Source organism: Staurois parvus, unplaced genomic scaffold, assembly GCF_062004578.1.
Source record: "Staurois parvus isolate SC_StPar_1 unplaced genomic scaffold, SC_StPar_1.0 ptg000734l, whole genome shotgun sequence".
NCBI lineage: Eukaryota > Metazoa > Chordata > Amphibia > Anura > Ranidae > Staurois > Staurois parvus.
The window spans coordinates 3,221,303-3,233,825 of record NW_028318530.1 but is presented as its reverse complement, the minus strand read 5'-3'; positions in this window follow the sequence as shown (position 1 = coordinate 3,233,825).

Here is a 12,523-nt window from a genome sequence, read left to right as displayed (position 1 = left end):
AGGGTATTATTAGGAGTTTATACGCGGAAGATACTGTGGCTTCAATGAATGGTTATCTGAAATAGTAATTGAGACAGGTGCATGGTCTGTCCACGTTATATTACCTATATCGGATGTAGTTATGTTTTGTAGTAGCCATTTATCTACTAATATGTAGTCAATTCTTGAATAAGACTGGTGTCTGGCAGAAAAAAAAAAGTCAGCGTGTTGACATCTCCAGGCATCATACATATCCTCATTTATCAGAAAAGGATATAGGGTTGGAGTATTTCTTTTTTGAGATTTTGTAGAATCTAGATCTCTATCTACTGTGAGGTTAAAGCGATTCTTGGAGATTAATTTGAAGAGTTTAGTGATATATCTTTTTTGGTGAGTATTAGGTGCCTATGAATTCACAATAGTATAGTCAGTGTTATCTACAGTACAGATAAGAATCATATAGTGACCTTCAGGGTCTGAAATGTTTTTGTGTAGCATAAAATTCAATGTGTCTCTAATAGCAATAAGTACTCCTCATTTTTTTCGGAAGCATTAGCTGTGGAAATGTGGAAATTTTTACATGTGGAAATTTTTTATGAGTACATTTAGGTGGAGCCAAACTTATGAAATGGGTCTCTTGAGTGCAAATTATGTCACCTTTGTCTTTAAGTACTTGTTTCCATATGTTTGTATGCTTAGCTGGGTGATTCAAACCATTGACATTAAGTGATAAAATTTTTATAACCATTGTAGAAACATATTTAGGATTATCAATTGTGGCTTGGGCATAGGGCCCCTGAGTTGATGACAAAATTCTATAACTGTGTTGGTTATGTCATACAGATTATCAGGAATATTACTGTAATAAAGAAAAAAAAAGAAAAACAAAAAAAAGATAAGTGTAACTGAACATATAGCAAACTGGTAAAAAAATTGGACCTTAGCCAAGATCCGAGTGCAATAAGAATTGCAAGGTATTTGTGAGGTAATAATATAGTATGTGGCCCTACCTTTGGTAGACATACATAAAAGAGATGTATCTGGTAAAGGTAGTAGTAACACACTGCACTTAGTGCCTCGTTTAGAAGTTGGTTGTACATTTATGCGGGATGCGAAAAGATAACATAATTGTACAGTCAGTGCTTGGTTTGGCATTTATGGGTGACCAGGTTCCAATCTGGAGTTGTTCTGGCAACAGGGGAATGTTGGTGTTCATTTTCTGGGAGTATATCACATTCTCTGAGGTGCTGCAGTTCTTCCTCTAGATTGTTGATTGTAGTAATCGAATCGTTCCTAAAAACGATCAATCTGGTAGGATGCCCCCAGCGATAAATGCTTTTATGATTCCTTAATGCTTTTGTTATTGGGAGGAAATTTCTGATGATTTGCATGGAGTGCTTAGATAAATCTGTGAAGATTTGTATAGAAGAGAATTGAGTACGAAGGTTTTGGGGTTTATGCATGGTTTCCATGATTTTTTCTTTAACCACTTGCCTACCGGGCACTTTTACCCCCTTATTTACCAGGCCAATTTTCAGCTTTCAGCGCTGTCGCACTTTTATTGACAATTGCGCGGTCATGCAAGATTGTACCCATATGACATTTTTATCATTTTTTTCTCACAAATAGAGCTTTCTTTTGGTGGTATTTAATCGCTGCTGGGCACTTTACTTTTTGTGCTATAAGCAAAAAAATTTGAAAAAAAAAAAAAAAGTTTCTTTGTTTCTATTATAAAATTTTTCAAACAGGTAATTTTTCTCCTTCACTGATGTGCATTGATGAGGCAGCACTGATGGGCACTGATAGGCAGCACTAATGAGGTGGCACGGGTAGGCGGCACTGATAGGCAGCACTAATGAGGTATCACGGATAGGTGGCACTGATATGTGGCACTGATTGGTGACACTGATAGACGACACTGATAATGGTTACTGATAGACAGCACTGATAGGTGGCACTGACTGACATCACTGCTGGGCACTGACTGGCGGCACTGCTGGGCACTGACTGGTGGCACTGACTGGCAGCACTGCTGGGCTGCACTGATGGGCACTGGTGGGTGGCACTGGTGGGCACGGGTGGGTGGCACTGGTGGGCACAGGTGGGTGGCACTTCTGGGCACAGGTGGGCGCACTGCTGGGCACACGTGGGTGCATTGCTGGGCACAGGTGGGCGAACTGCTGGGCACAGGTGGGCGGAACTTGTGTGTGGCACTGCTGGGCACCGTTCATCAGGGCACTGATGATCAGTGACCCTGATGATCGGTGCCGATCCCTGCTCTGACAACTGCCGGTTTTCGGCAGTACTTTCCTCACGATCTGACAGCGTGAGGAAAGTGCAGCCGAGAACCGGCATTTGCATTTCCCGGTGATCAGCGTGTCATTGGACACGGCTGATCACGTGGTAAAAGGCCGCTGTGATTGGCCTTTTACCACATCACGTGATCAGCTGTGTCCGTAGGACACAGCGATCACGGAGATTGCCGGGGGCGCGCAGGAGAGCGCGTTCTGGGAGGATGTCATATGACGTCCACCCAGAACTGGCCGGCCACAGTGCAGCCGTCATTCGGCTATCTGCGGTCGGCAAGTAGTTAATATGAAAGAAGTGGATTCTCATCAAGACATCTAGTGGAATTTTTTCTGAAATGTAAGAAGGCTTTGAAAGACACTGTATTCTGTAGATGGTCAGATCTACTGTACGTTTGTAGCATCAGGTATGAGCATACGAAAGAGTTCTTGAGTATATGTTCTGAGCTCATCAAGCTGGATCGATTCTGGAATACCTCTTATTTTAATATTGTTACGTCGTGATCTATCTTCTAGGTCTGCGATTTTGTTTTTTAACCAATCTATTTCTTTGTCTTTTTCATTATGTGCATCTACTAGAGCGGGTGTCGGCAACCCGCGGCTCCGGAGCCGCATGCGGCTCTTTTTCACCTTTCCTGTGGCTCCGGAGCACACTGCCCACCAGGTGACAGGCAATAGAGTCGGCAAGCCGCGGCTCTTTTAATGCAGATCTTCTGTGTGCCGGGCGCCCGCTGGCAAACATTGGCTGTCAGGATGTAGGCGGGGCAGCCCGGATGTAGGCGGGGCAGCGTGACGAACTCCTCTCCTCTCACAGTCCGCCCTGAAGACCAGAACGGCGCGGGAACCCAGCGAGAGGAACGCGCGGAGCAAAGGTAAGTGAATTCACACAATATGGGGAATGAATTACTATGGGGGATGAATTACTATATGGGGGATGAATTACTATAGGGGGGATGAATTACTATAGGGGGGATGAATTACTATGGGGGATGAATTACTATATGGGGGATGAATTACTATAGGGGGGATGAATTACTATGGGGTATGAATTACTATATGGGGGATGAATTACTATAGGGGGGATGAATTACTATAGGGGGGATGAATTACTATGGGGGATGAATTACTATATGGGGGATGTATTTTCAGTTTTAAAAATGTTTCTCTCAAAATAAATTTCAATCGTGGTTTTGGCGAGATTTGGCTCAGTCGAAAAAAAAGGTTGCCCGCCACTGACCTAAGGCTATGATTGTGATTATGACGATACACTGTGGCCCTGATTAACCCTTTGCTTACTGGGCCCTTAAACCCCCTTCATGACCAGAGCGTTTTTTGCAATATATGCAGTGTCGGATTTGTTTTAAATGTTGCAATGGTTTTGCGGCTCCCAGTCTTTTTTTCCCTCTCGGAAACGGGTCCAAGTGGCTCTTTATGTCTTAAAGGTTGCAGACCCCTGTACTAGAGTATTGAAAGATGTGTATTCTTCCATTTTTGTTTCCACAAGATCAACTCTATCTCCGAGATCATTAATCTCTAGTCTGATCTGTTGCATAGAATTTATGATGTCTGATTGTATAGCAGATCTTAGCGGGAGAAGCATCTCTTTCATTAGCGTGTCAGAAATAGATTGGCTGGTAGTTGCAATGTTAGCGATTGGATCACTCACAATGTTAGCAGAATGAGAAGAATTAGTATGAAAGTTTGTTTCAGTATGATGTGTTTTAACATCTGCCATTCTAGGTTAGATTTGGCTGGACTATCTATGGATGAAATAGAGGAAGAAGGAGAAGCAGGCTGTATTGTAATGGAGCTGCTGATGTGTTTTTCAGGTGTCTCAGGAGGAGCTGCTGGAACTTGCCTGTGTGATGAGCGGGAGGAGGAAGATCCAGAGCCACCACCATTTTGGATTGTGCTTTGATGCGGCCGGAGGGAGAACTCTGTTATTTTCTGGAGTCTCCTCTCTGCTTTTCTTTTTTTTTGTCATGCTCCTGAGGGTCACCGGGGCTTCAGCTTTCACTCGGTGTCTTCAGTGTTTGAGATATGATGAGAGACCACCAGGTCTGTAGTGAGATGTAGAGACTGTAAGTGATAATTGGTAAAATTTGCCTTGACACTTTCCCTCCTGAGGATTTACCCCCCTTCCTGACCAGGCCATTTTTTGCGTTACGGCGCTGCGGTACTTTAACAATGGCATGGTCATGCAACACTGCACCCAAATTAAATTTACATCCTTCTTTCCCCATGAATAGAGCTTTCTTCTGCTGGTATTTGATCGCCTCGCCTATGCGTTGTTTTTTGTTTTTTTTAGAAAAAAACAATATTTGTGACTTTTTGCTATTAAACATGTCCAGTAAAAAAAAGTTTAAAAAAATCAAATTTCATCATAACTTTAGGCCTGTGTGTTTGTGCTTCACTGTAAGCACACTGCTTTGCATGGCTGTGCATTGTGCAGGAGCTGACAGGGGAGAGATCTTTTTTGCTTACAAATAGTTCTCCCCCGTCAGAGGTGCTCGGCAATCACTGGGCGCCGGCGAGTAATCACTGGCCGGAACTTGGTGACTGACAGCCCCAGCTGCAGCCCCTAGCCAGAAATGCGAAATCCCGTATATATACACGATTTTGTGCACCCGTGCCGCCCTGTAACAGTACTTCTGCTATAGGGTGGACGGGAAGCTGTTAAAGGAGGTACTTTGTGTTAGCACCTGGCTATACTCGTAAAAGCATGTAACATGTTTAGGAGCATCAAATGCTTGGGTGTTAATTCATTTCATTGGCTAGAGTAATAATTAATTCTGGCCATTGAAATTAATGAATTAATGCTCAAGTGCTAAATGTGCCTCGCATTAACATTAACATTTACAGGTGTTAAGCAATTTTTCTGCCAAAACTATATTGTTCTTGGAAGCACAAGCTGTAAGGATTATTTCTGCCTCTAAACATTTATGTATGTGTGAACATGGCTGATATTCAGGGGCATTTAGAGGCAGAAAAAACCCCACATGAGCAGAACTTAAAATGTTCAAAAACGTCCAGTGTGCATGAGGCAAGGAAGATTTCTTTCATTATTTTAGCAGTCGCCTATTTACATTGTCCCACAACTCTAAAGCTCCAGTGACTGACTCCAAATATGAGGCCACACACCAGCCTTTTCCCCTGCATAAAAACTTCATTCACATAAACCATCAGAGACACAACACCCAACCCTCTCATTAAGGCTTTGCCCCCTGCTGTGGCTTCATTGTGCAACATAGCAGTTTCTCAAACTGAAAGTTTAATATGGACTCATGCAACAGTGTGTAAAGATCAGTGCTGTGTTCAGATCTATAAGACCTCGTTCACACGGGCGTACTTTCACAATACTCCATTGTAAAAACACATATGTGTTTTTGCTGTGTTTCGGGTCTGTTTTTGCACCTGTGAAAAAAGGACACGTGACTCAAAAAATGCACCTAAAATACAATGGTGGGTGTGTTTTTAATGCATTTTGCCACTTTTTTTTTTACCGCACCAAAATGCACCTTGCATATGCCTAAAAACCCTCCAGTGGGACTTTATTGCAGCGATGAAGGATCATATATATATCCAAAAAGACATTATGGTAAAAAAAAAATCACCTTTATTACTCAGTCTTTTTTTGTATAAAATACGTAATTTGTAAAAAAAACATTGCTCTGACAGTGTTCTTCCAAAAGGACTCTTTGTACAAGGTCAAAGACCACACAGAAAGGAGAAATAATTACCCTGATGCGTGCACCTTGCAGGACTTTGAAAAAAGCAACGGACCCCCAACTGACCAGTGTGAAGTGTTCCATAGGATTTAATGGTCATGCATTTTTCTTCTGCATTTTTAAATGTAAAAACAGAAGAAAAACTGAGCCGTGTGAAAGCAGCCTTCCAAAGCACACCCGTGTGAGGGTTGTATTTTACCTCCACAGGATGCACAGGAATTCCATGCATCCTCATGCAGGCAGTCCCATTCATGTCAACTGGGATGCAGCGGCTGCACCAACACAGATGCTCCCAGTTCGTCATCCATGTGGGCACGTGTCTCCAAACTCACATTGCTTGTATTAGGGGACATGCACCCCCACTCACACCAATGTCAAACTGGGAGTGGCATCTGTGTCCGTGCAGCTGCTGCATCCCAATTGACATGAATGGGACTGCAGATGCACAGTACACCAAGTACGCCCTTGTGGACAAGACCTAAAAAAAACTGTACCTGAGGTCAGGCAGAAAGGCCATTTTTTATGCTTCATGCATGGAAACATTTGTGATAACAGAATGTCAGGATCCTAGGCTGCAAACTTCACCTGCACCACCAGGCAGCAAAAAATGTTAGTAGGAGGCAGAATCTGCCTGTGTCTTAACAACAGAAGACCATTTACTTGTTAGCACTGTATGCATGTAAACGTTGTTCAAATGTTACATATGTACAAAGTACAAATTTGATATATTCTCATACCGTAGTATGCATGTGTCCTTGCGGAGAGATGTGGCTGCAAATCGTATGAATAAACTCCAATGGGGAAAAATAATATAATTATTATTGCTAACATGGCAAGAAAAGATGCATTTTGAGTCACTAAGAATTGGTTTCAGTGAAAAATTATTACAGTATGGTCATATAGACATTTTTGATATGACTAAGTATCTTTGGCACAATTTCAATGAAATGTGAAGTACAAGAGTGCCCCCATATGGTTATAAGTTAAAAGTACATTTAACGAAACACCCACGCATACAGATCCACACGACAGCATTTTAAATCAGGGGTCATCAAACTTTTGAAACAAACCATGGTGACACTGTACTGCTAGGGTGACAGTATGTACAAAAAATAAATATAAAAAAAATAAAAATGTAAAATATTTTTTTAAAAATTATAATTTTTGGTTATAAACTAATTTGGGTTATTTTGTTTTTAATAAAAAGATAACTGAATACATTTTGCCCAAGATTTATGATGAAATATTATTTATCTGCAAAATTTTATAAGAAAAACACTTTTTTTCAAAATTTTTGGACTTTTTAATTTATATAGCAAAAAAAATAAAAATCGCAGTGGTGAATAAATACCACAAAAATAAAGCTTTATCTGTCTCAAAAAATGCTAAAAAATTCATATGGGTACAGTGTTGCATGACCGCGCAATTGTCATTGAAAGTGTGATAGCACTGAAAGCTAAAAATTGGCCTGAACAGGAAGGGGGTGAAAGTGTCTGTACTTGAAGTGGTTAAAAACAAATATGCCTCATAGCTCACAACGACTCATCTTCTTCATCACCTAGCAGCTAACATTACCAGAGCTAAAGCATGGAAGAAGGCCTTAAGCGATATTAAACCTAAAAGCAAATATTTATTATATTCCAGCTTACCAATTCTTAGGTGTGATGGGTGTATTCATTTTCTTTTTTTAGGCTTTCTTCTATTTTCATCTGGTGATCCGGCCAGTAATTCTACTGTTTTTGCAGGTGCCACAATCGAGGTGGAACCGCACTGCGTTTTGGTGTCATTGAAAATGAATGGCACCCGAAGAGGCGTTGTGCAATTTGTCATTATTGCAGAGCATTTTTGGATCGTGGGCAGAATTGTGGCGATTCTGCTCGAGATCGCAAATGCCCCAGTGTGAACAGAACCATAATAAAAATATTGAACAGAAAGAAAATGAAAGTGCAATAAAGACAAATATACAAATGAAATGCTCATATAAATGTAGGTGTCTAATGTACTATATACACTGTATATCAGGATACCACTTTCCCCTAATACTGTACAGCTGCAGGATACCAGTAATCTAATAAAACATTGGCACTGTTAAATAAAAGTCAACAGCTAAATCCCTGGAAGGAATGTACTCTGCCACATACAGAGAAGGGTCTTACAAGTAAGGTTAAAATGTCAACAGCGACAACAATTAAAAAAGTAACAAACCAACCTAGCAAAAGATGGATCATATAAATACACGTAACCTTAAAGTGGTATTAGCACCGGTTCACACCAGGGCGACATGACAAGCCACACCACATTTGTGGAAGTGGAACAGTTCAAATCGGTGAGACTCAAGTCTCAGCGACTTTGAAAAATGTTCCTGCATTATTTCTGTGTGACTTTATTGTGACTTGCATTGACATCTGTTAAATGAAGTCACACAGAATGTCAGCAAGCTGCAATGAAATCATACTGAATAGTCGGCTTTGAAGTTGCGATACTTAGCCGCACTGGTGTGCACCAGGGCTTAAATCCTAAAACAAGTATGTAATAAATTGTAGCATATTAATTTTTAAATGTGGTGGCTACATTAGTTTTCATTTGTATGCTTTTTTCATGTATTTTTGTGATGGATATGGTAAAATGCCTATTTGGTTTCTTGTTGAATATATACATATTTCTATACATTTTATACATATCTACTTTTATATTTTTATCTAAATGCTTTAATGCTTTGTATGAATATATATATGTGTGTGTTGTGTGTATACAGTCATGGCCGAAATTGTTGGCACCCTTGATATTTCTCCAGGAAATCATGTATTTCTCACGAAACGTATTGCATTAACACATGTTTTGCTATACACATGTTTATTCCCTTTGTGTGTATTGGGACAAAACAAAAAAAGGGAGGAAAGAAAGCAAATTCGACATAATGTCACACAAACCTCCAAAAATGGGCTGGACAAAAGTATTGGCACCCTTTCACAACTGCGGATAAATAAGAATGTTACAAGCATGTGATGCTCCTGTAAACTCACCTGGGGCAAGTAACAGGTGTGGGCAATATAGAAATCACACCTGAAAGCAGATAAAAAGGAGAGACGTTCACTTAACCTTTGCATTGTGTGTCTGTCTGTGCCACACTAAGCATGGACAACAGAAAGAGGAGACGAGAACTGTCTGAGGACCTGAGAACCAAAATTGTGGCAAAATATCAACAATCTCAAGGTTACAAGTCCATCTCCAGAGAACTAGATTTGCCTTTGTCCACAGTGCGCAACATTATCAAGAAGTTTGCAACCCATGGCACTGTAGCTAATCTCCCTGGTCGTGGACGGATGAGGAAAATTGATGAAAGATTGCAACGCAGAATAGTCCGGATGGTGGATAAGCAGCCCCAAACATGTTCCAAAGACATTCAAGCTGTCCTGCAGGCTCAGGGAGCATCAGTGTCAGCGCGAACTATCCGTCGACATTTAAATGAAATGAAACGCTATGGCAGGAGACCCAGGAGGACCCCACTGCTGACACAGAGACATAAAAAAGCAAGACTACAGTTTGCCAAAATGTACTTGAGTAAGCCAAAAGCCTTCTGGGAAAACGTCTTGTGGACAGATGAGACCAAGATAGAGCTTTTCGGTAAAGCACATCATTCTACTGTTTACCGAAAACGGAATGAGGCCTACAAAGAACAAAACACAGTACCTACGGTAAAATATGGTGGAGGTTCAATGATGTTTTGGGGTTGTTTTGCTGCCTCTGGCACTGGGTGCCTTGACTGTGTGCAAGGCATCATGAAATCTGAGGATTACCAAAGGATTTTGGGTCGCACTGTAGGGCCCAGTGTCAGAAAGCTGGGTTTGCGTCCAAGATCCTGGGTCTTCCAGCAGGACAATGACCCCAAACATACGTCAAAAAGCACTCAGAAATGGATGGCAAAGAAGCGCTGGAGAGTTCTGAAGTGGCCAGCAATGAGCCCAGATCTAAATCCCATTGAACACCTGTGGAGAGATCTTAAAATTGCTGTTGGGAAAAGGTGTCCTTCCAATAAGAGAGACCTGGAGCTGTTTGCAAAGGAAGAGTGGTCCAAAATTCCGGGTGAGAGGTGTCAGAAGCTTATTGATGGTTATAGGAAGCGACTGATTTCAGTTATGTTTTCCAAAGGGTGTGCAACCAAATATTAAGTTAAGGGTGCCAATACTTTTGTCCAGCCCATTTTTGGGGTTTTGTGTGACATTATGTCATATTTGCTTTTCTGCCTCTGTTTTATATTTGTTCCAATACATACAAAGGGAATAAACATGTGTATAGCAAAACATGTGTTAATGCAATACCTTTTTTGTGTGAAATACTTGATTTTCAGGAAAAATATCAAGGGTGCCAACAATTTCGGCCATGACTGTATTTGTTGTCTGCTGGTCTTTGTAGTCCTCCTTGCTCATGAAATGTCTGCTCACATGCACCAACCCCCTCCCATCGTGTTGACTTGAAGACAAAGACATATTTTTCTTTCTATAGATAAGACTTAGAAGAAGATCACGCCTATACTCTGACGAAGATTGTTTTCGTGTGGAAATGACCAATCAACGACTAATATAATGCTTATGCAGCGCTCACATGACTCTTGCATCATTTTGCATATATAAGCTCACTTTCTCATTATAATAAATTAGAAGTGTTCATAGACTGAACTTATGTATCATCGTGAGTCTCTTCCAGTGTGCGCACATTCCAGAACTAGCTAGAATTATTAATTTGGACAGGAGTAGATAATGACCAGACTCTTAGGCTGGCCATACATTATACAATTATCTGCAGATTTTTGGTTTAGATTTACCAAAAACCATATAATAGGAGGACAAACCTAAACAACACTTTCAGTTGTATCCAATTAGGCAGGCCCTTGCACTACATAGTTGAAGGTAAATCTAAAGGAAATTGGGCAGAAAATCTGCAGATAATTGTATAATGTATGGCCAGCCTTAGTCCTCATCTAAATCATTTTCACCTGTTAATCCGTCCAATAATGCCTCACACATACTGGGCATTTACTGTAGCCCCTGTGCTTGAGATTCTGGTGTATTTGTGCAGACAGAAGGCACAGATTCACCATCCAGCCCCATTGCCTGCAGCCTATAAAACTTTATGGGAGGCTGAAATCTGCTGCGGCATGACAGGACTGGATGGTGCATCGAGTGGTCCTAATGTTTAAGGCAGTATGCGCCCAAGAACAAATGCTTGCATGTAAGAAGTCTGCTTCTCATAGCAGGGCTGGAAGGTCCACCTGTATCTTCTGCCTACACAAAAACACCAGTCTGGGGGGGATCAAGGATGGGAAAAATCTGGGAGTCCAAGGAGATGAAAGGCTCAGCAATGGCATGCAATGCCAAGTTGCAGCAAAGTTAGCAGAATATTAGCATGCATAATAAAAGGCATTTACTCCAGAGATAAAACTATAATCCTGCCACTTTATAAAGCTCTGGTTTGGCCACATCTGGAGCATGCCATCCAGTTCTGGTCACCAATCCTCAGGAAGGACATGCTGGAACTGAAGAGAGCCAAGAGAAGGGCAACAAAGTTAATAAGGGAACTGGATGACCTCAGTTACGAGGAATGACTACAAACATTAACCACTTGTCCTCCAGACGATTTACACCCCTAATGACCAGGCCATTTTTTGCGATGCGTTTCTTTAACTGACAATTGTCACGCAATGTTGTACCCAAACAAAATGTATGTCCTTTTCACACAACTACAGCTTTCCTTTGGTGGTATTTGATCACCACTGCATATATGTAACAGCAGAGAACTCGGGCTTATGATGAATCGGGTCTGTGGACCAATATGACTGCAATTCATTCTTTTTTTGTAATGCCCATGTCGAGGGTTAGGCCCAAAAAAGTTTTTAATGCGGAAGCCGTGATAAGTTTCCTTGCAAATTGTCTGATAAGAGCTGAATTTGGGTGGGCGGTGATGTACTGCTGTACATATAAATTGCCTTGGCCCACAATCAATTGATACAGATCTTCTGTGAAAAACAGCAAAGGGGCTAAACACTAATGCTGGCAGTGAACGGACCTGATACTGCTAACACTGCATTTTTGGGGACACAAAGGAGGCACTAATATAGTTCTGTTCGTGATCAATATATTGATCCGTACAAACACTATACTAGTAATGGTGGTGATCAGGGACCTATAGCGTGAGTGCAATAGTGTGCGGGCAATCTAACGCTAGCTGACCCTGGCTGGGAGAAGAGCTAACTGACCCTGACGATATCTGATGTCGCTAGTGGCAGGAATACAGTGATCAGTGAAAAATTCTATATACTGACACTGTACTAATGGCACTAGCTGGGTGATCAAAGGGTTAATAGGGGCGGTCAAAGGGTTAAATGTGCTAATCTAACACGTGCATGTAAAATGTAGTGCTTTTACTCAGTGTCAGGTTCTCTCTTCTCTCCCTAGACCAACCTGGGGGGCAGTGGGGGCGCAAGCGCATTCACAACCCAAAACAGGAAGTGAC